Raw genomic sequence first — 20,679 nt, 5'->3', positions numbered from 1 at the left:
TTCGGATAGGGTATAGCAATCAAAACGTCTGCCCTACATGGACCGTAGGATTATTTGGAAACKTAAGCAAGCACGAAGAAGCTTCATAAAGACACTGACGCCCTCTGGTGGTGAACTAGCATTAACGGCAACAATGGCTAATAGTAAAATACTATGACGTCATTCACTCCAATGTACCATACCATTCCGCAAGCATAACAAAACTTTTAAATGAGGACCCACTATATCATCAGCTCCCCCTCCCCAATCCTAACCTTAACCATTAGTGGGGGATATGCAAAACTGACCCAAGATCAGCATCTAGCGGCAATTTCAACCTACACCATGCTTGTTACGACTGAGCAATCACAAGTTAGTACAAAGCTCTTGCACTCTGAGCATTCAAAGCCAATGTCTCTCCAAAGGATCCATTCACACCAGAAACAAAATCATATTTGCCGCGTCTTCTATCCCAGTGCGTTCCAAACCTTTCCAGTGTATGCCCACCTTCATCAAGGATAATCCCAGATTACAGGGATAAAGAAATAAAGTGATAAAGTTACTGAGATGCTTGAAAGAAAAACGGCCAACAATCATTACTTTAAAATGTGTTTACTTAAGTGAAAATGTTCATAACATTTACAATAAAACAATTTTCTTTAAAACTTACAGGGATTTAAAATGTGTTCATTACAAAATTTCATATGTACAATTTTTTGGGAAGGCAGTGACACCGCAGATTACAAAGAAGTATTCACACCTACTGTAACTGGTTATCGTTCCTAAACAGTTACATATCGATTGGGAAGTTATTATGAAAAATGAATTAGCAAACAAGTACTTTGATTTAAAAGAAATACAGTGCCTTCAGAAAGTATTCACACCCCTAGACTTTTTCCACATTTTGTTGTGTTACAGCCTGAATTTAAAAAGGACACACTGTCTTTGTCACTGCTACACACAACAACTCCATAATGTCAAAGTTTTAGACATTTTACAAATTAATAAAAAAATGAAAAAGCTGAAATGTCTTGGGTCAATAAGTATTCAAGCCCTTTGTTATGGCAAGCCTAAGGTCCCTCATTCGAGCAGTGAATATTCAAATACAGATTCGACATCAGACCTGGGAGGTTTTCCAATGCCTCGCAAAGGGCACTTATGGTAGATAGGTAAAACAAAAAACAAAAAAAATTGCCAACTGTTGCACAAACAAGGGTGTGGAAAGCGCTTATAGACTTATAGACCCCAGAAAGACTACAGCTATAACTCTGCAAAATTGCTTCTACAAAGTCTTGACTCAGGGGTGTGAGATACTTATGAATGAGATATTTCTGTATTTACTGTATTTTAATACATTTGCAACATTTCTAAAAACATGTTATCACTTTGTCATTTATGGGGTATTGTGTGTAGATGGGTGAGAGAAAATGTTTTGTTTTTGTCCATTTTGATTCAGGCTGCAAACACAAACAAACTGACTGGGTGGGCTTTGAAGCCATTGCCATCATACTGGGAATTTGCAAGCGACGAAAAGGATGATCGATCAACAAGGGCATGATCGATTAGCGAGGCTATTTTTTTTACGACACCTTCGATGGTTTGGGACACACACGGTACTATAATGATTACTTTCCATCTTCAAGTTGACGGCCATGCCATAAATTGACATTGTTCAGACAGTGCTGATTCAAACAGATTTGGAAGCAACATGACTCCACGAATTGACACCTTTCAATTCACCATCCACTTGCAAAGAGTGTGGCTAAACCCAGGTGAAGTTTTTGATTGGCTGAGATGTGACCAYTCAGGTTTATCAGCATTCAGAAGTGCTCCATCACAAGACGTACCGGTCAGTCTTCATGACCTCATAGTCTTACAAGGAATCAAACTGACTTAAAGCAGTGGAGTTTAGAACCTAACATCTGTAAACATTACAGATATAGGGTGAAAGAACTAAATGACAAGCAGTGAAATGAAGAAAACATTTTGGCATACATACAGTACATACTGTGCTTCTTAAGTATATCTAACTTTTTCGAGGGGCTTGGAGAGTGAGATACCTAAGTTACTTRGTGTAGACTAAAAGGCATCAAGCAAATGTCCAGTTAGCCTCCCTAGCATGTGCTCAACTAGAACATATTGTAGCCAACACCTTAACCGTTACGCCAAGAGCTCTGAACATCTTGACAAGGTCGCTAGGTGTTGGGTTAATGATGCTACATTACCCCCTTCCTTCGGGAGAGTGCCCCCCCCCCCCCTACTTTCTCTATACCAAGTCCCTCAGGTGTACACGCCTCTCCGATGACCTCACAGACACCATCCCACTTCTGACACCAATGTAGCGAATTCAGGGCGTAGACCCGATCGGGACTCAAAGCCAGGTCCAGCGACCTTCAAGCCAACACCTTAACCATTACACCAAGAGGTCCAAACCTCTTGACAAGGTCACTAGCATTTTACTATAAACCCCATTCCCGTTTGCTGTCAAAACCCAAAAGAAAACTTTATTGCCAAAGTTTTTGTCCGGGATTCAAACTGACACAAATAACTGGCATTGCACTGCACTGCACTCAACTTTTAAGAACATGTGGTTTCGTGATCCAATGGCAATTTACCTGAAGTTACACGTCAGAATCAGTAGAAAGTGCAGTGCTGCATTGGTTTGAATCCTGGCCTAAATCTGTGAGAGAATTAGATAAGGCTTCATTGAGACTGGTTGAACAAGGCAGTGTAGAAAAGGCTCCTGCTTTTTTGGAGATAGATTTTTTTTTAATTGCTTTACATGTAATCTGTCCCATAAAGTACTTASAGTACATTCATAAACATTCCACAAAACCTACATAAGTTATCGTTTTTACTGATCCAATTAGTTATGTGGAATGTCACATATTACAAATCACATATTGTTCTACATATTATACTCTGAGGCTTCAGAAAGACGGTGTTGACATTAGGTCATGTTTATGCGGTGCTTATGAATGCATCATGACTCCTTAACATGGACATGTAMATCCATACCTTTTCTTTGCCAAGACAACAATGTGTGTGAGAAAGATATCGACTACAATAACTTCAGGCTTTTGACTTTTGGCTGCCCATCATTAAATGATTCCCGTTCCGTCCCTCCACTCCACTCTCAGAAAAAAGGCTAAATAAAACAGTTACACCTAAAGGCTATTGCAGAAATGATATCTAAAGCACATTCATTATCTGGGAACATGAAGGCTTGAGGTTTTCATGAACGTGGTTTCGGGTGCACTTAACAAAATGTGAGTTAAGTGTGCAAGGCCACCAATGATATATACAGTATATCAAACCAAATACATCCTATTGAAGGAGAGCATTAAGTGGAGCAAAGAGCATCAATGTGTGTGATACACAAAATGGGAATGCCAGGCAGTCCTGTCTGATAGGCAAAGAGATCCAGCCTCCTCCTGAAACAGCACAACAGTGTTGACCATAAAATGATCACCCCCCCACCACACACACACACATACGCTTTTTAGCAGCACACATTCTCGCACGCGTGCACAAATAAAAACTGACAACAAAAAGAGAGATAGAATTGAAAAGCTATTACCCGAGTACAGAACAGCAGCAAATCAAGACAAGGTGCTCTCTAGGCTCTATAGGTTACTTCCCTGGATGCAATAGCCTCGACCGAACCAGTAGGAGGCAGCGATGGTGTGCGGGTCCAGGAGTTGTAGTTCCTTAGTTAGACCTAATGAGGAGTTGTGGTTATCAACGAGAGGATAAGAAGACCTTGGGCTCTATAGTGATGGACCAGKCCTCAGATCAAGTGGATACCATCCTGACATACTAACCTAATGTGGCTTGGTGGAGGAATCCACCACCTTGGCATGGACACTAGCTTAACATACGTGCAGATATACTAATTGGCCAGTAGCAGTGTACTACATAGAGAACTCGCTGTGTCAGTATAGGACATCCCTGGTGAAGGCAGCCATTTTGGTATGTTAGGTCTCAGGGTTGGTGGCTGTGGTCATGGTCACTTTCTTCGTATACTGTGTGAAGATGGCGTCAAAGGCCTCGTCCCTGTGGATCATGGCACCAAACACCAACGGCTGAGAGAGMACRGGTAAATAAAGGGGAGAGTGAGGGGATAGAAARACAGTGACAATAGGAGGGGATTTTTTTAGGAAGATTATTTTAGGCGTWGATAAACCTGTCAAAAAGCTGTTATGGAGCTCAATGATTGGGTTCCTGCCTATAAATATCTGGTCTTTTGAATKGACAAAGATTTTATGTTTAAAAACCATACMRATGAGCTAGTTAAAAAGCTAAGATTTAAAGTGGGCTTTTWWTTTTTTWATATATATAYACATATTGCCTCTCCCTAAATAGCAGGAAGCAGATTGTACAGTCAACTTTCCTACCAGATCTTGTCTATGGTGATACCATTTACCAGATAGCAGCAGTCACCACTCTACCATAGTGCCTTTCGCTCGATCACAGGTGACCGTTTTAATACTCAACACTGCATCCTGTCTCAAGAGGTAGGCTGGTCCTCATTAAAGTCCCGTAGATCACTTAATTACTTCCTTTTTGTTTATAAAGCTCTACTATACAAGCTTCCAACTTACCTCACTTTGTTGTTAAAGTATATATAAAAAGTAAAGTATAAAAACATGAGATACCAAATCCGTTCACTCAAGGTTCCTTGGGTCTCCACTGGACTAGGTAAATCCGCTTTTAGTTGTAACACTCCACATTTTTGGAACCACTTACATTTGGATTCCCTGGTGCCACTAGGGCACTTTAAAACCCTGATGATAAACGACTTCACCCAGGTGTGCAATTTTGTTGATTGATTTACTTTAACAGCTACAGTAGTTTATGATGGATGTGATGTTCTAATGTAATGGACTTGATATTCTTATAGTTTTCTATATTTTCTTTTCTGCCCCCAGAGCACCATTGAAAAGAAGACCCTGGTCTAAATTGGGCTCCCCTGAATAAATAAAATTTAACACAAAAAAKAAACAATCTTCTSAACTTGTTAACAACATATTTGACAAAACACTTCAGACCTAAATAGAGAGAAAAGAAACATGGCCTAAAATGGACTGTCCATAAGTGTTCCTACCCTCTGGGTGGACGGTGTTGCTATGGAGATTCCCATTCCAGATCCAGGTAATACAGACAAGACTTTGTACTGTGGGACAACAAAAAAAAACACCAGATAAACTCAGACAACCTTAACATTCTACTGCAGAAGTCGATTTTTAGTAGGCTTGGGCGATATACCGTTTATACCGAAATACTGATTGTATGATTTTAAATACTGTAGAAAATCATGTTTATTTTTGGGGGTTTGGGTGTGCAATCTAAGATGTGTCAAATAAATTATATCCAGCAGAGGGCTCCAGCTATGCATCCTCCTGGATCAAGATCCTTCTTGCCTAAATTGTTTGTGCCTCAAAAAAAAAAAAAAAAACATGAATCATTTTTTAAATTTTATTTAAACACTAGTAAACAAAGTTCACTAACATCCCTGTCCAGTCACGTCTGTCTTTGTGATTCCTAAACTACTGCAAAGTTCCCTTTATAATTTGGAAATAGCACCCCTTGCGTGCACATTCGGTAATACCGTATACCTCGGTATGGTACAGAAAATAYGAATACCGCCCGACTCAAATTTTTGTTCAACCAATGAATTTARACATTGGACAGAAGGTGAAGTGAAAATAGAGAAACCCACCTTCTGAATATCAGTGATGTCAATCAGTTTGATGACTTTGTTCTTTCTAGAGGAATTTGACCTGCAGCTTGAGCCTTCAAAGCAAAGGTAACTGGGGAGGGAAACACTTTGTAAGCACAGAGAAGGACACATTACACCTGAACACACCAACCAATACAAAACACACAACAGGGTGCTGCAAGAGCACATGCATACACTAAGTTTACAAAACATTAAGGACACCTGTTCTTTCCATGACAGACTGACCAGGTGAATCCAGGTAAAAGCTATGGTTCCTTGTTAAATCCACTTCAAATCAGTGTAGATGAAAGGCAGGAGACAAGCTAACCCATAACAGTCTAAGCCCTTCAGACGAGTCCCAAGACGCTTGTGGGGGTTGTAGAACACCATCATGTTCGTGTGAGTCTCATGTTGCCATAGAGGGGTCATAATAGTTTGTAGGCCAAACCCGTTCAGACGCTACAGACGATTTTCTGAGAAGACCGATTTTTAGGGATGTCTCATGATCTGAAAAACACCGCTCTAGCTCGGTCACCTTTCGCCACCGATGGGAACATGCGACATCGGCGGACACAGTGGATTGAGATGCATCCAATGCATAAAAACACATCTCCAGCTTAAACTGAAGGATTTTAATGGGGATTTTTGTATTATGCTAATTAGATTTCCACGGGGGCCCGGACATCGACTCTAGGGGGTTTTAATGAAGCTATTCTGCCATGCTATGCTGTTGTCTTAGGTCTCTCTTCATGTAGTGTTGTGGTGTCTCTTGTCGTGGTGTGTTTTGTCCTATTTTTTTATTTTATTTTTAGGCCGTTATTGTAAATAAATTTGTTCTTAACTGTAAATTTGTTCTTAACTGACTTGCCTAGTTAAATAAAAATAAACACAATAAAAAAATAAGTATTTTTAAGCCTTGAGACACTTGAGACATTGATTGTGTATGTGCGCAATTCAGAGGGTGAATGGGTAAGATAAGATTTTAAGTGCCTTTGAACGGGGTATGGTGTTCCTAATGTTTGGTATACTCAGTATGCATATCTACATGTGACAGCTAGGTAATAGCAGTATATGGCTTACTTTTCAGTGACAAAGAGCACACCATTACGGATGTAGTCTGTGGGACTCTTCCTGTCCCTGTTGATCAAGCAGCATCGCCAGCCATTCTCACACACTGCCAACGAAACCAGTCGACACACACATATATATATATCAGGTCTGGCACACTGCCAACAAACACAGTCAATACTCATGGTTTCACTGCTTGCACTGCACCAACATAACACAATCGATAAACACTAAATTCCTCAACAAAAACTATGGAAATAGGTCAACATGGAAAAGGGTGAGGTGGTGATCCAGGCACAAATAGTCAGCTGTCGCTCCTGAGAATTATCATGTAGTGCTCTACCAACCTGCTAGGGGGCGCTCATCCCCGGAAAGATTGAAGACCTCGTGGAAAGCCCCCTTCTTAGTATTGTAGGCCCTGCCAGTCTGTTCCTCTAGACTGATACCACATGGTAAGGCTGTTCCTAGACTGCCATGAGCTACCGTCGGATGGATCTAAAGAGAAACAGAGAGCGGGGATAAGAATGGTAGGATACAAGGAAGGATGGAGGAGAGAGGTCAGCATTTTAGACTAGGASTGTGGGGAAGGGAATTGGCTAGACCTAAGCAACGTATGTGTATTATAGCAGGCTCTCTCAAACCAGTGGCTTGACTTGGTCATCAGCATCACTCAGTCAACTTCACTGCAGGTGACTCAAAGCGTACACAGTTTTTTGGTTAGCAGTGCATATTGGCTGGGGTACTAGTGGAGAGCATTGGATACATTGCTTATGGGGATGTGAATGATACGTTTATGGTGTGTCTCATGCAAAGCATGACGCAATGGACTCATGCCCTGTACTGTATATAACAACCTTTCATTCTAAAGAATGAAACATGAAAAATGACTGGACAGGTTCTCTCAAAGCATGCGCAGACCAACTGGCAAGTGTCTTCACAGACATTTTCAATCACTCCTTGTCCCAGTCTGTTGTCCCAACATGTTTCAAGCTGACCACCATTGTCCATGTTTCCCAAGAGCTCCAAAGTAACCTGCGTAAATGACTATCGCCCTGTAGCACTCACATCTSTAATTATAAAGTGCTTTGAAAGGCTGGTCAAGACACACAACACCATCATCCCAGACCCCCTCTAATTCGCCTACTTCCCCAACAGATCCACAGATGATGCAATCTCAATTGCACTTCACACTGCCATCTCCCACCTAGACAAGAGGGGAAATAACTACGCGACAATGCTGTTCATAGACTACATCTCAGTGTTCAACACCATAGTCCCCTCCAAGCTCATCACCAAGCCAGGGACCCTGGGACTGAACCCCTCCCTCTGCAACTGGATCCTGGACATCATGACGGACCGGCCCCAGGTGGTAAGGGTAGGCAACAACACCTCCGCCACGCAGGCCCTCAACACGGGGGCCCCTCAGGGGTGTGTACTTAGTCCCCTCCTATACTCCTTGTTCACCCATGACTGCGTAGCCACACGACTCCAACAGCATCATCAAGTTTGCTAACCCTCAACACGGGGGCCCCTCAGGGATGAGTGCTTAGTCCCCTCCTGTACTCCCTGTTCACCTATGACTGTGTGGAAATACTGTAGAAAATGTCATGTTTATTTTTGGGGTTTGGGTGTGCAATCTAAGATGTGTCAAATAAAATTATATCCAGCAGAGGGCTCCAGCTATGCATTCCTCCTGATCAAGATCCTTTCTTGCCTAAATTGTTTGTGGCCTCAAAAAAAAAAAAGATGAACTATTTTTTAAATTTATTAAACACTAGTTAAACAAAGTTCACTTAACATCCCTGTCCAGTCACGGTCTGTCGTGGTTGTGATTCCTTAAAACTACTGCAAAGTTCCCTTTATAATTTGGATAAATTAGCACCCCTTGCGTGGCACATTCGGAATACCGATACCTCGGTATGTACAGAAAATATGGAATACCGCCCGACTCAAATTTTTGTTCAACCAAGTTGAATTTAGACATTGGACAGAAGAAAAGAAAGGTGAAGTTGAAAATAGAGAAACCCCACCTTCCTGAATATCGTGGATGTCAATCAGTTTGAATGACTTTGTTTCTTCTAGAGGAAATTGACCTGAGCTTGAGCCTTCAAAGCAAAGGTAACTGGGGAGGGAAACACTTTGTAAGCTACAGAGAAGGACACATTACAACCTGAACACACCACACAATACTCAGAAAAAAGGCTAAATAAAACAGTTACACCTAAAGGCTATTGCAGAAATGATATCTAAAGCACATTCATTATCTGGGAACATGAAGGCTTGAGGTTTTCATGAACGTGGTTTCGGGTGCACTTAACAAAATGTGAGTTAAGTGTGCAAGGCCACCAATGATATATACAGTATATCAAACCAAATACATCCTATTGAAGGAGAGCATTAAGTGGAGCAAAGAGCATCAATGTGTGTGATACACAAAATGGGAATGCCAGGCAGTCCTGTCTGATAGGCAAAGAGATCCAGCCTCCTCCTGAAACAGCACAACAGTGTTGACCATAAAATGATCACCCCCCCACCACACACACACACATACGCTTTTTAGCAGCACACATTCTCGCACGCGTGCACAAATAAAAACTGACAACAAAAAGAGAGATAGAATTGAAAAGCTATTACCCGAGTACAGAACAGCAGCAAATCAAGACAAGGTGCTCTCTAGGCTCTATAGGTTACTTCCCTGGATGCAATAGCCTCGACCGAACCAGTAGGAGGCAGCGATGGTGTGCGGGTCCAGGAGTTGTAGTTCCTTAGTTAGACCTAATGAGGAGTTGTGGTTATCAACGAGAGGATAAGAAGACCTTGGGCTCTATAGTGATGGACCAGGCCTCAGATCAAGTGGATACCATCCTGACATACTAACCTAATGTGGCTTGGTGGAGGAATCCACCACCTTGGCATGGACACTAGCTTAACATATGTGCAGATATACTAATTGGCCAGTAGCAGTGTACTACATAGAGAACTCGCTGTGTCAGTATAGGACATCCCTGGTGAAGGCAGCCATTTTGGTATGTTAGATCTCAGGGTTGGTGGCTGTGGTCATGGTCACTTTCTTCGTGTACTGTGTGAAGATGGCGTCAAAGGCCTCGTCCCTGTGGATCATGGCACCAAACACCAACGGCTGAGAGAGAACGGGTAAATAAAGGGGAGAGTGAGGGGATAGAAAGACAGTGACAATAGGAGGGGATATTTTTTGGAAGATTATTTTAAGCGTTGATAAACCTGTCAAAAAGCTGTTATGGTGCTCAATGATTGGGTTCAGTCAACTTTCCTACCAGATTGTAACGAACGTCTACTTCGTCCTCCTCAGACGAGGAGAGGCGAGAAGGATCAGATGACCAATATGCAGCGTGGTAGTTTGACATAATGAAATGTATTTACAAAACAGACGAAGACGAAAAAACTCTTAAACAAACTACAAAACAACAAACGACGTAGACAGACCTGGACTTGAGAACTTACATACTACGAAGAACGCACGAACAGGTACAGACTACAATCAAACGAACGAACGATACAGTCCCGTGTGGTACGAACATACAAACAGAGGAAACAACCACCCACAACAAACAATGTGAAACAACCTACCTTAATATGGTTCTCAATCAGAGGAAACGTAAACCACCTGCCTCTAATTGAGAACCATATCAGGTCACCTATTMACCAACATAGAAACACATAACATAGAATGCCCACCCCAACTCACGCCCTGACCGACTAAACACATACAAAACAACAGAAAACAGGTCAGGAACGTGACACAGATCTTGTCTATGGTGATACCATTTACCAGATAGCAGCAGTCACCACTCTACCATAGAGCCTTTTGCTCGATCATAGGTGACCGTTTTAATACTCAACACTGCATCCTGTCCCAAGAGGTAGGCTGGTCCTCATTAAAGTCCCGTAGATCACTTAATTACTTCCTTTTTGTTTATAAAGCTCTACTATACAAGCTTCCAACTTAACTCACTTTGTTGTTAAAGTATATATAAAAAGTAAAGTATAAAAACATGAGATACCAAATCCGTTCACTCAAGGTTCCTTAGGTCTCCACTGGACTAGGTAAATCCGCTTTTAGTTGTAACACTCCACATTTTTGGAACCACTTACAAAATGTATTACATTTGGATTCCCTGGTGCCACTAGGGCACTTTAAAACCCTGATGATAAACGACTTCACCCAGGTGTACAATTTTGTTGATTGATTTACTTTAACAGCTACAGTAGTTTATGATGGATGTGATGTTCTAATGTAATGGACTTGTTATTCTTATAGTTTTCTATATTTTCTTTTCTGCCCCCAGAGCACCATTGAAAAGAAGACCCTGGTCTAAATTGGGCTCCCCTGAATAAATAAAAGTTAACACAAAAAATAAACAATCTTCTCAACAACATATTTGACAAAACACTCAGACCTAAATAGAGAGAAAAGAAACATGGCCTAAAATGGACTGTCCATAAGTGTTCCTACCTTCTGGGTGGACGGTGTTGCTATGGAGATTCCCATTCCAGATCCAGGTAATACAGACAAGACTTTGTACTGTGGGACAAACAAAAACACCAGATAAACTCAGACAACCTTAACATTCTACTGCAGAAGTCGATTTTTAGGAGGCTTGGGAGATATACCGTTTATACCGAAATATTGATTGTATGATTTTCAATACTGTAAAAAATCATGTTTATTTTGGGGGGTTTGGGTGTGTGTGTTATGCCACTGCTTATAACTTTAAGAAATCTAAGATGTGTCAAATAAATTATATCCAGCAGAGGGCTCCAGCTATGCATCCTCCTGGATCAAGATCCTTCTTGCCTAAATTGTTTGTGCCTCAAAAAAAAAAAAACATGAATCATTTTTTAAATTTTATTTAAACACTAGTAAACAAAGTTCACTAACATCCCTGTCCAGTCACGTCTGTCTTTGTGATTCCTAAACTACTGCAAAGTTCCCTTTATAATTTGGAAATAGCACCCCTTGCGTGCACATTCGGTAATACCGTATACCTCGGTATGGTACAGAAAATAYGAATACCGCCCGACTCAAATTTTTGTTCAACCAATGAATTTARACATTGGACAGAAGGTGAAGTGAAAATAGAGAAACCCACCTTCTGAATATCAGTGATGTCAATCAGTTTGATGACTTTGTTCTTTCTAGAGGAATTTGACCTGCAGCTTGAGCCTTCAAAGCAAAGGTAACTGGGGAGGGAAACACTTTGTAAGCACAGAGAAGGACACATTACACCTGAACACACCAACCAATACAAAACACACAACAGGGTGCTGCAAGAGCACATGCATACACTAAGTTTACAAAACATTAAGGACACCTGTTCTTTCCATGACAGACTGACCAGGTGAATCCAGGTAAAAGCTATGGTTCCTTGTTAAATCCACTTCAAATCAGTGTAGATGAAAGGCAGGAGACAAGCTAACCCATAACAGTCTAAGCCCTTCAGACGAGTCCCAAGACGCTTGTGGGGGTTGTAGAACACCATCATGTTCGTGTGAGTCTCATGTTGCCATAGAGGGGTCATAATAGTTTGTAGGCCAAACCCGTTCAGACGCTACAGACGATTTTCTGAGAAGACCGATTTTTAGGGATGTCTCATGATCTGAAAAACACCGCTCTAGCTCGGTCACCTTTCGCCACCGATGGGAACATGCGACATCGGCGGACACAGTGGATTGAGATGCATCCAATGCATAAAAACACATCTCCAGCTTAAACTGAAGGATTTTAATGGGGATTTTTGTATTATGCTAATTAGATTTCCACGGGGGCCCGGACATCGACTCTAGGGGGTTTTAATGAAGCTATTCTGCCATGCTATGCTGTTGTCTTAGGTCTCTCTTCATGTAGTGTTGTGGTGTCTCTTGTCGTGGTGTGTTTTGTCCTATTTTTTTATTTTATTTTTAGGCCGTTATTGTAAATAAATTTGTTCTTAACTGTAAATTTGTTCTTAACTGACTTGCCTAGTTAAATAAAAATAAACACAATAAAAAAATAAGTATTTTTAAGCCTTGAGACACTTGAGACATTGATTGTGTATGTGCGCAATTCAGAGGGTGAATGGGTAAGATAAGATTTTAAGTGCCTTTGAACGGGGTATGGTGTTCCTAATGTTTGGTATACTCAGTATGCATATCTACATGTGACAGCTAGGTAATAGCAGTATATGGCTTACTTTTCAGTGACAAAGAGCACACCATTACGGATGTAGTCTGTGGGACTCTTCCTGTCCCTGTTGATCAAGCAGCATCGCCAGCCATTCTCACACACTGCCAACGAAACCAGTCGACACACACATATATATATATCAGGTCTGGCACACTGCCAACAAACACAGTCAATACTCATGGTTTCACTGCTTGCACTGCACCAACATAACACAATCGATAAACACTAAATTCCTCAACAAAAACTATGGAAATAGGTCAACATGGAAAAGGGTGAGGTGGTGATCCAGGCACAAATAGTCAGCTGTCGCTCCTGAGAATTATCATGTAGTGCTCTACCAACCTGCTAGGGGGCGCTCATCCCCGGAAAGATTGAAGACCTCGTGGAAAGCCCCCTTCTTAGTATTGTAGGCCCTGCCAGTCTGTTCCTCTAGACTGATACCACATGGTAAGGCTGTTCCTAGACTGCCATGAGCTACCGTCGGATGGATCTAAAGAGAAACAGAGAGCGGGGATAAGAATGGTAGGATACAAGGAAGGATGGAGGAGAGAGGTCAGCATTTTAGACTAGGAGTGTGGGAAGGGAATTGGCTAGACCTAAGCAGCGTATGTGTATTATAGCAGGCTCTCTCAAACCAGTGGCTTGACTTGGTCATCAGCATCACTCAGAAAACTTCACTGCAGGTGACTCAAAGCGTACACAGTTTTTTGGTTAGCAGTGCATATTGGCTGGGGTACTAGTGGAGAGCATTGGATACATTGCTTATGGGGATGTGAATGATAGGTTTATGGTGTGTCTCATGCAAAGCATGACGCAATGGACTCATGCCCTGTACTGTATATAACAACCTTTCATTCTAAAGAATGAAACATGAAAAATGACTGGACAGGTTTTCTCAAAGCATGCACAGACCAACTGGCAAGTGTCTTCACAGACATTTTCAATCACTCCTTGTCCCAGTCTGTTATCCCAACATGTTTCAAGCTGACCACCATTGTCCATGTTTCCCAAGAGCTCCAAACTAACCTGCGTAAATGACTATTGCCCTGTAGCACTCACATCTGTAATTATAAAGTGCTTTGAAAGGCTGGTCAAGACACACATCAACACCATTATCCCAGACCCCCTCTAATTCGCCTACTTCCCCAACAGATCCACAGATGATGCAATCTCAATTGCACTTCACACTGCCCTCTCCCACCTGGACAAGAGGGGAAATAACTATGTGAGAATGCTGTTCATAGACTACAGCTCAGCGTTCAACACCATAGTCCCCTCTAAGCCAGGGACCCTGGGACTGAACCCCTCCCTCTGCAACTGGATCCTGGACATCCTGACGGACCGGCCCCAGGTGGCAAGGGTAGGCAACAACACCTCCACCACGCAGGCCCTCAACACGGGGGCCCCTCAGGGGTGTGTACTTAGTCCCCTCCTATACTCCCTGTTCACCCATGACTGCGTAGCCACACGACTCCAACACCATCATCAAGTTTGCTAACCCTCAACACGGGGGCCCCTCAGGGGTGTGTACTTAGTCCCCTCCTATACTCCCTGTTCACCCATGACTGCGTAGCCACACATGACTCCAACACCATCATCAAGTTTGCTAACCCTCAACACGGGGGCCCCTCAGAGGTGTGTACTTAGTCCCCTCCTGTACTCCCTGTTCACCTATGACTGTGTGGCCACGCATGACTACAACACCATCATCAAGTTTGCTAACGACACGATGGTGGTAGGTGATGAGTCAACCTACAGGGAGGAGGTCAGAGACTTAACAGTGTGATGCCAGGGCAACAACTTCTCCCTCAACATTAGTAAAACCAAGGAGCTGATCATGGACTATAGGAGAAAGAGGGGAGAGCAGGCCCCTATCCACATCGATAGGGCTGTTGTGGAGCGGGTCGAGAGCTTCAAGTTCCTTGGCGTCCACATCACTAAGGACTTAACATGTTCCACACACACCTGCACAGTTGTGAAGAGTGCACAGCAGGGCCTTTTCCCCCCTCAGGAGGCAGAAAAGATTTGGCATGGGCCCTAGGCTCCTCAAAAAGTTATACAGCTGCACCATCGAGAGCATCTTGACTGGCTGCTTCCCCGCTTGGTATACCAAATGCACCGCCCTTGACCGCAGAAACACCACCATCTTTAGCATAGCGCTACAGAGGGTGGTGTGGAGAGAGGGTGATGGGGCCGAGGTCCCTGCAATCCAGGACCTCTAACAGTATCAGGCTGTATCAGAGGAAGGCCTGAAAAATTGCCAAAGACTCCAGCCACTGAATCCATAGAMTGTTCACTCTGCTACTTCCTAGCAAACAGTACCAGAGCATCGGCTCCAGGACAAACAGGCGCCGAGACAGCTTCTACCCCCAAGCCGTAAGACTGCTAAATAGCCAGACTGCTAAATAGTAAATTAATGGTACCCAAACTATCTGCACTGACTCCATCTTGCACGGACCCTACGCACACTCACTAGACTATACACACACACACACACAACACTAACAGTCCCATTCACAACACACACACACAATTTGAAACTCATAATTTGCTGCTGCTACTCTGTTCTTTATTTTACTCTTATTATTATCTATCCTGATGCCTAGTCACTTTACACTGCCCCTTAATGTCCATATCTACCTCAAATACCTTATTATTATCTATCGTGATGCCTAGTCACTTTACCCTGCGTTCATGATACCTCGTACCTCAGCACATTGACCTGGTGCTCCCTGTATATAGCTCCATTCTTATTTATTTTATTCCTTTATTTATTATTATTTATTTGATTTGACTTTAATTTGTTTTTGCTGACCATTGGCAGGAATTCTCTCTAGAAAACACAAACTGGCCCGAACACACTGATAAGTATTGCTAACTATTAGAACATTATACAAACAACCTTAAATAATTGCATGGGATTTTATGGAAGAGTAGTTCCCGGTATGATATTATGATAGACATTACTCTAATGCAATCACACTTTTGCACAAACTACAAATACTATTAACAAATCACTATCTTTCAAAAGAACCAGTGAGCAGTTTTTAGCTTCCAGTTACTTCCTCAACACACATAGCACTACCTTGAATATAGGGTTCCTTCTGATCGCGTCTATCAGAATGGATACAAAATTAACATTCAAAACACCATTATGGTAATCTCTACTTTGGTGCCACATGGAAAATAACACTTTCAACAGCACTGTGGTAGATGCACATATTTAAAAAGACAAGGCACATTTTGATCCTTCACATAGACACTGTTAGCATTGCTCTACTGCTGATATCCAAAGGGTCAAGGGGTCATTTTTGGAATGCAGCTTATCTCTAATGACACATACACGATGGTGGCGCAAACACAGACACTCTCCAACCAAAGTGCACGCTAGGGAGCCCTACCTTTTCACACCCAGAGAGCTGAGAGAGGAAAAACAACAGAGAACTCAGGTGATCAGACACAAACATAAGGATTCCCACAGTCCCAGCTGCTGTGACCACCAACATTAGTAGGGATGAACTGTGACAATGACACACATCAATATGTCATGTGTGTGTACATGTACCTTCAGTGCCTTCGGAAAGTATTCAGACCCCTTGACCTTTTCCACATTTGTTTACGTTACAGGCTTATTCTAAAATTGATTCAATTCATGTTTTTCCTCATCAATCTACACACAATACCCCGTAATGACAAAGTAACAAAAAAGTTTAGAAATGTTTTCTAATATATAAAAATAGAATAAACTGAGACACATTATGTACAATAAGTATTCAGATCCTTTGCTAAGAGACTCAGAAATGAGATCAGGTGCATCCTGTTTCCATTGATCATCCTTGAGAAGTCTAACTGTGGAAAATGTAATTGATTGGACATGATTTGGAAACGCACACACACCTGTCTATATAAGGTCCCACAGTTGACAGTGCATGTCAGAGCAAAAACCAAGTCATRAGGTCCAAGGAATTGTCTGTAGAGCTCCGAGACAGGATTGTGTCGAGGCACCGATCTGGGGAAAGGTACAACAAMATTTCTGCAGCATTGAAGGTCACCAAGAACACAGTGGCCTCCATCATTCTTAAATGGACCACCAAGACTCTTCCTAGAGCTGGCCGCCCRGCCAAACTGAGCAATAGGGGGAGAAGGGCCTTGGTCAGGGAGGTGGCCACAAACCCGATGGTGACTGATAGAGCTCCAGAGTTTGAAGAACATTCCAGAGGACAACCATCTCTGCAGCACTCCACCAATCAGGCCTTTATGGTAGAGTGGCCAGACGGAAGCCACTCCTCAGTAAATGGCACATGACAGACTGCTTGGAGTTTGCCAAAATGCACCTAAAGACTCTCAGACCATGAGAAACAAGATTATGTGGTCTGATGAAAGCAAGATTGAACTAAGCATCGAGGGAATGATGAACGGAGCAAAGTACAGAGAGATCCATGATGAAAACCTGCTCCAGAGCGCTCAGGACACAGCCAAGACAAAGCAGGAGTGGCTTCGGGACAAGTCTCTGAATGTCCTTGAGTGGACCAGCCAGAGCCCGGACTTGAACCCGATCGAACATCTCTGCAGAGACCTGAAAATAGCTGTGCAGCGAAGCTCACCATCCAACCTGACAGAGCTTGAGAGGATCTGCAGAGAAGAATAGGAGMAGCTCCCCAAATATAGCTGTGCCAAGCTTGTAGCGTCATACCCAAGAAGACTCGAGRCTGTAATCACTGCCAAGGGTGCTTCAACAAAGTACTGAGTAAAGGGTCTGAATACTTATGTACATGTCATATTTTCATTTTCTAWAAACCTGGTTTTGCTTTGTCATTATGRGGTATTGTGTATAGATKGATGAGGGGGAAAAACGWKTTAATACATTTTAGAATATAAGGCTTTAACGTAACAAMATGTGGAAAAAGGGAAGTTAATACTTTCCRAATCCACTGTAGGCACAAAAGACTTGCACATATACAGACACACAAACACATTATATACAATAGTATGTGTAGAGTTTGAGACGTACCCGTCTGGACAATGCCGCGCCCCCGYGCTCCTTCAGCTGGGGGTCAGTGGGCAGGTTGGTCCAGATGATGTGGGGCGTGTCATACTTGTCCCTTAGCTTGGGACAGCTCCTAAACATGAAGTCGATGATGAAGAACTTGATCCCCGCATACAGCCCTGAAGAGGAGACATGCAGAAAGGCATGAGGGAAGCTCAAGAGTCTCTTTCCACATCTGGTATATATCAGTCTTTTTCTCATCTCAATGCTTGGGGCTCTCACTGAGTAGGTGTAGCAGGTAGTGACCCCTATGCTGACCTTAGGTCAGTCCAGGGTACAATTTACATATTGTACTTACCAATCATAAAGCCCATGAGCTTGTAGGGGATGAGACAGGAGCAGATCAAGGCCACCCATAGACCAACGTAAAGCTTCCGAGTAAACTCAGGATGCACCCACATGAACAGGGTTGAATAACACCATGCGCAACACACACACGGATTAATTATATATATATATACATACATATACACACACATATATATATATATATATATATATACACACTGTTGAACTCAGAAGTTTACATACACTTAGGTTGGAGTCATTAAAACTAGTTTTCAACCACTCCACAATTTTCTTGTTAACACAACTATAGTTTTTGGCAAGTCGGTTAGGATATCTACTTTGTGCATGACACTTGTAATTTTTTCATTAAATGTTTACAGACCATTGTTTCACTGTATCACATTTCCAGTGGTCAGAAGTTTACATACACTAAGTTGACTGTGCCTTTAAACAGCTTGGAAATTCCAGGAAATGATGTCATGGCTTTAAAAGCTTCTGATAGGCTAATTGACATATTTGTGTCAATTGGAGGTGTACCTTTGGATGTATTTCAAGGCCTACCTTCAAACACAGTGCCTCTTTGCTTGACATCATGGGAAAGCAAAAATAATCAGCCAAGACCTTAGGAAAAATCATTGTAGACCTCCCACAGTCTGGTTCATCCTTGGGATCAATTTTCAAACGCCTGAAGGTACCACGTTCATCTGTAGAAACAATACTACGCAAGTATAAACACCATGGGACATAGCACGCCGTCATACCGCTCAGGAAGGAGACGCATTCTGTCTCCTAGAGATGAACGTACTTGATGCGAAAAGTGCAAATCTTCCAGAACAACAGCAAAGGACCTTGTGAAGATGCTGGAGGAAACCGGTACAAAAAGTATCTATATCCACATAAAACGAGTCCTATTTCGACATTACCTGAAAGGCCGCTCAGCAAGGAAGAAGCCACTGCTCCATAACCGCCATAAAAAAAGCCAGATTGGTTTGCAACTGCACATGGGACAAAGATCGTACTTTTTGGGAAATGTCCTCTGGTCTGATTAAACAAAAATAGAACTGTTTGGCCATAATGCCCATCATAGTTTGGAGGAAATAGGGGAGGCTCACAAGCCGAAGAACACCATCCCAACCCGTGAAGCACGGGAGTGGCAGCATCATGTTGTGGGGGTGCTTTGCTGCAGGAGGACTGGTGCACTTCACAAAATAGATGGCATCATGAGGGAGGAAATTATGTGGATATATGGAAGCAACATCTCAAAACATCAGTCAGTTAGTTAAAGCTTGGTCGCAAATGGTCTTCCAAATGGACAATGACCCCAAGCATACTTCAAAGTTGTGGCAAAATGGCTTGGAGTGGCCATCACAAAGCCCTGACCTCAATCCTACAGAAGATTTTGTGGGCAGAGCTGAAAAAAGCTGTGAGGCAAGGAGGCCTAAAAACCTGACTCAGTTACACCAGCTCTGTCAGGAGGAATGGGCCAAAATTCATCCAACTCATTGTGGGAAGCTTGTGGAAGGCTACCCGAAACGTTTGACCCAAGTTAAACAATTTAAAGGCAATGCTACCAAATACTAATTGAGTGTATGTAAACTTCTGACCTAATGGGAATGTGCTGAAATAAATAATTCTCCTATTATTTTGACATTTCACATTCTTAAAATAAAGTGGTGATCTTAACTGACTAAGACAGGGAATTTTTACGAGGAGTGTATTTGGCTCAGGTGTATGTAAACTTCCGACTTCAACTGTATATAACACACGAAGTGTAAAACACACGCTGGTTAACAAACTTAAACATACCGGTAACAAACACACACTCACTTCTTTATTTTCTCCAAGACATCTGCCATCTTTCCAAAAAGATTCTGTTAAGAACACACACATTGTTGTTGTGAAAAGGGACAACAATTTAAACACCTCACATCGCAGCTCCATGACTATGAATAGATGTCATCAAGCATCTCTAACAATTTCTAACTCAAAAAGGTGAAACAGTGTGTAACAGCTCACCTGTGCTTTTTGAGCTACATCAAGAACTAACTGGAACTTCTCTGAAACAGTCAATCCTCCTTTGGTGGTTCTAGAAAAGAAGAGATACACCAAACTATTCCCCGAAAGCAAACACCATTAAGGTAACGCCCAGTGCCCTAAAATCTGCAAACACTGACGTGTAGGAGCGTGTGAAGGTGCAAGGGGATTCTTTTTGGACCTAGGTAAAGCTTGATCCAAAAGAGGTGACATCATTAAAGTCTACACAGGGTTCAGAGACCCCGGGCACAATACTCACTGGATCCTCCAACCTCTGAGAAGAAAGTGGAGAGAGACAAGTTTGACTCAACTCACAAGAGATTGTATATGTTCAAATGG

At 42.3% G+C, this 20,679-nt stretch overlaps 1 pseudogene; it reads right to left on the bottom strand.

The window, feature by feature from the left end:
• Nucleotides 1–575: 575 nt before the first annotated feature.
• LOC111960952 (GRAM domain-containing protein 4-like) overlaps nucleotides 576–20,679 on the bottom strand; it is a 47,448-nt pseudogene continuing 27,344 nt past the window's right edge.

This window comes from Salvelinus sp. IW2-2015, linkage group LG4q.1:29 (genome assembly GCF_002910315.2).
Source record: "Salvelinus sp. IW2-2015 linkage group LG4q.1:29, ASM291031v2, whole genome shotgun sequence".
NCBI lineage: Eukaryota > Metazoa > Chordata > Actinopteri > Salmoniformes > Salmonidae > Salvelinus > Salvelinus sp. IW2-2015.
This window is presented reverse-complemented; position numbering and strand designations above follow the sequence as displayed.